The following is a 4,180-nucleotide window of genomic DNA, read 5'->3' on the forward strand; positions in this document are numbered from 1 at the left end:
TTATAAGGATAGAAGAAGAACTACCGTCATTCAGGGATGTACAGTTCTGTATATTTATGACTGTTTCCCCAGTATCCAGCAAGCTGTCTGGAATAGAGCAAATAGGCAAAGGTTTTATACATTTTCATTGCATAATTCCAGCTGAGAGCACTGGCTATATAACTTTGGGCACATCAGACAACCTTTATGCCTTCCATTTAAAAATAACTTTAAACCTGACTTGAAGGCTCTAAGTGGATTAGTTTCACTGAGCTATATAAATACGCTTCAGATCCCTGGCTATATATTTTCCCCAGTATGTGCGAATAGAAAGCTGATTCTTGGGCATTTAGAGAAATAGCTTGCAAGTACAAACTTTTTACTTTTATAATCATCTTTGTATGCATTTTTTATTTGATCCATAGTAGCATTGTGGTTCGTAGTTCAGAGCTTTCTCTGTGTTAAGATGACAGATAAAGCCTATTAAAATCTGCTGGATTTTCAACTTCTGAAACCTCCAATTCGTTCTCTGAGAACTGGTAGAGGTTTAGGGCAGCATCAGTGGTCTCAACGCAGTCTTTCTCCTTCAGCTTTGGAAAATATGAGGGTTCCATATCCTAGAAGTATATACCACTGGCTGGTATAAAAGAAAGAGGCTGTGATTCTTGGGGGTACATAGCTAAAGTGGACCAAGGGTGACATAGAGTTACAGAGGCCTATTATTATAAAGCCTGATAGATACATGAAATGTTTCTCTGCCTGATCAATAATTCAATTGATAAATGACTGGGCATGTTTAACGCTGATGTTATTCAATATGGTGGAGGGTGGTAGATTCAGGATGGCATTAAGGGTTCACTTTCATCTGGGGGCATCCTTAAGAGCCAGAAATAACAATCATGTTGTAAGAGTCACAAACAGAAAACCAGCACTTCAAGGTTTTATTTATCCCTTTAATTTATATGGAATTCTTGAGACTGACTTTTTCTACTAAGACAATACATATTTATGGTTCATCTTTGCCCTTGAGGATTTTGTGGAGTTACTGTTTGTTTTCCCCAATCATTAGCCATTAGGAAGTTGATTGGCTATCCTATCCAGAATGACAACTCATTCTGGAGTACTTTAGGAAGACTCACATAGCCAGGTGCCATTGTTGATAAGAATTACACTTTTATAGCTCTGCTGAAGATTGGCAACTCCTGAGAAACCTTGGCTTTCTTAAAAATTTTTCCTCTGTCCTCTGTGGATAGAGTTGATGTTTACAATGATCATAATAAGGTGTGCACGGGTCAAGAGCCTTTCTCCCCACCCTTTTCCTCAAAATCCTTGTTTTGATCTAAGGTCTTAGGACCTGGCCCTGGAGATCTCCCCACATGTTTCCATTTTCTCCCCAAAGCATCAACCCTTCTCCATCATCTATTCATAGATCAGTCTGATTTAGGTTGAGCCACTGTGCATTGCCTTTCCAGAACCCCTTTGGCCAAGTTGTGTTAGTGGTCTGATGCAAGACAGCTAATTATTCTGATTATCCTGGCATTTGGTGAATTGACAATTTTATTTTGTATTTATTTATTTATCAATACTTGTTTCCAAAAGAGATCTGAAGGGGTCTGTCAAAATGCACAAGATACAATAGATTAAACATGAGGAGTGGGAGTTGGGGCCAAGGGCAGGTATCTTGTAGGCAGACCACAGCCAAAACAACACTGGTTCACATGGCTTGTGCCTCACAACTGAAGACTGTGGGAGGGGGTCCTTAGGGTGCAAGGACTCTTTGTTAAGAGCTTCTTCTGATGATAGCTCCAAAAAGAATCTCTTGTACCTTCTCATTTTTTGCAGACAAGACATTGAAATACGACGCTACACAAAGGGGAGCACCCACAGTGCCTCCAACTCATCATTAGACTGTTTGCCAAGACTTTTTACTTAATAGATAGTGATATTCTCCTTGGCCAAATTTGAGAGGACAATGAATATAAATCCACTGGAAAGATCCTGGGCATAAGAATTATGCTCACTGCAGGCCAACCTTGCAATGTATGAGCAATGGGATATGGTTGGAAGTATGACCTTGGAGTCCAACAGACCATGATTCAAATCTCTGCTGAGAGATTCATCTAAACCAAATAGCTAATCTCCACAAGCCCATTTTTCAGTCTCTCAGCCAGGGTGATAAGAATCCATACTGCACTGGGACATTGTGAGTATCTGCGGCAGTGTATATGAAATACCTGCAGCAGTATTTAACACATAGCCAGTACTGTCTTAACGTCAGTCAGGGTTATTTATTAGAAGACAAGGTTACAGCACATTTAGTTTAAAGAGCGAATTGACTTTATCTGTGATTCTGGAATTGTGAAACATTGTACTTGATTCAACATGTTGAATAGAGGCAATTGTGTGCATAGACAGAAGGAGCCTAAACAGCCAGTGTGGTAGTAGCAATCCTACCACTTGGGGTGCTGAGACAAGAGGGTTTTAAGTTGGAGGCTAGCCAGAGGCTGCATGGTGAGACTTTGTCTCAAAAAAAATAATAGATAAAAGTAAGGGAAACAAATAGAAGATTAAGAGGATGGAGAAAAGCAGAAACATGAAACAGATCATTTGTTCTAAAGTTACTTCTTCTTGTAAAGAAAAGGGGCTTCCTTAGCACATTGGCTAAAACTGGCATTGCTAAAATGAGGGAAGGGGTAACAAGTCTGACAAGAAATGTACTAATGACCTTACTCATATAACTGTAGCCCCTCTGTACACCACCGTGACAATAAGAAATAAAAAAATCTGGCATTGCGGGCCATTTGTCTATTATCTCTCTCTTGATTTCTAAGAATGAAAGATGATTTGACTGAGGTTTTGGGAAAAGGGAGACTTTGATATGAGACTTTAATATAAGTAATTACATATTGACTTGTTTTCTTTATTTGGGGGGTGGTCTTGTGTAGGAGCTCAATTAAAAAACTGATGCATTTTATTTGACATTATTGATAGATATTCCCTTCTCTTATTGGACTTTTAAGAGGAAAAGAGAGATAGAATGGTGAGCAGCATATGAGGCTCTTCAGTGTTGTTTTATGAGAGAACACAGGCATAGAAATTGGTGATTCTTACTTTCTTGACAGAACCTACGCTTGAATTCAGGTCTCCAAATATTGTTTGCAGCCTTCTTACTACACGCTTTCTCTGTCTCATTATGACCGCATTCTTCCCTCAGAAAATAGCTCCCCAGCAGGAAAGTCCCAATGTGTCTCTTAGAACAGCAGTGGAGTGAGTGGCATCTCCTGACCTATGTTTCTGCAGCTGGGGCTGCTGGAAGCCGGGGCAGTGCTACCCCGACTCCTGGGCTGGTGGTGGTTCATAGTCTAAGTTAGAAGAAAAGTATGGTGACTTTAGAACCAGAACTCCTGCTGATATTTTACTCTGTGGTCTTGGGGAAGTAGCTTAACTGTTTTGAATTTCATAAATTGGAGAAACACTACATTTCTGATTGGCTGGGAAACAGTGATTGGCAAATCATTTTTGGGGGGGTGGGAGAATTTTTTCGGGGGGGGATTTTATATATCAAATTTCACTCAGTATTAGGCCCAGTGAGTGTTTCCATGAATTAAGTCTTTTCCTTCTCGCAGTACATCAGTGCTATTATTTTCATTGCATAGATACCAAAGCAGAGACTTCAGAAGTCAATGAATTAGACTAAGGTCAAACAAACAAATGGCTGGGTCAGAACTTGGAATAGGCTCTGTGTTCTTAGCCCTTATATCATATTTCTAGAATTCCAGCCATAACTTTATAGTGGGTAATGCTAAGCTTATCATGGAAAATCCTGCACTCCATGAGTCTATTTATTTGCTATTAGGAAGGTACAACTTCTGAACAAAGTTATGTCTCAAAGAGATTCGAGAAACTCCATGTATTTTATAATGGGAGCAGAGTGGGCTGTTGCATTTTATGTCATTTTGTTTTATTATTCTGGGTAAATGAGGCGTGGTAAATAGATTTCTGGCATTTCTGCCCCAATTGCATTGGCGATGGGCCTATCTTTTCTTACTTGGAGATGCCCAATTCTCTACACATTGTAGCCTATGTTCACAGCACTTACCTTCTATCATGCGACAAAACATGTGTCCTCTGTCAGGGCACAACGCTTCTCCTTCCTTTTTTAAATTATTAACTTTAAATAGTTGAACTAAGGAGTTGCCAT

Source organism: Dipodomys spectabilis, unplaced genomic scaffold, assembly GCF_019054845.1.
Source record: "Dipodomys spectabilis isolate Male_0828 unplaced genomic scaffold, ASM1905484v1 ptg000030l, whole genome shotgun sequence".
In the NCBI taxonomy this organism is placed as follows: Eukaryota; Metazoa; Chordata; class Mammalia; order Rodentia; family Heteromyidae; genus Dipodomys; species Dipodomys spectabilis.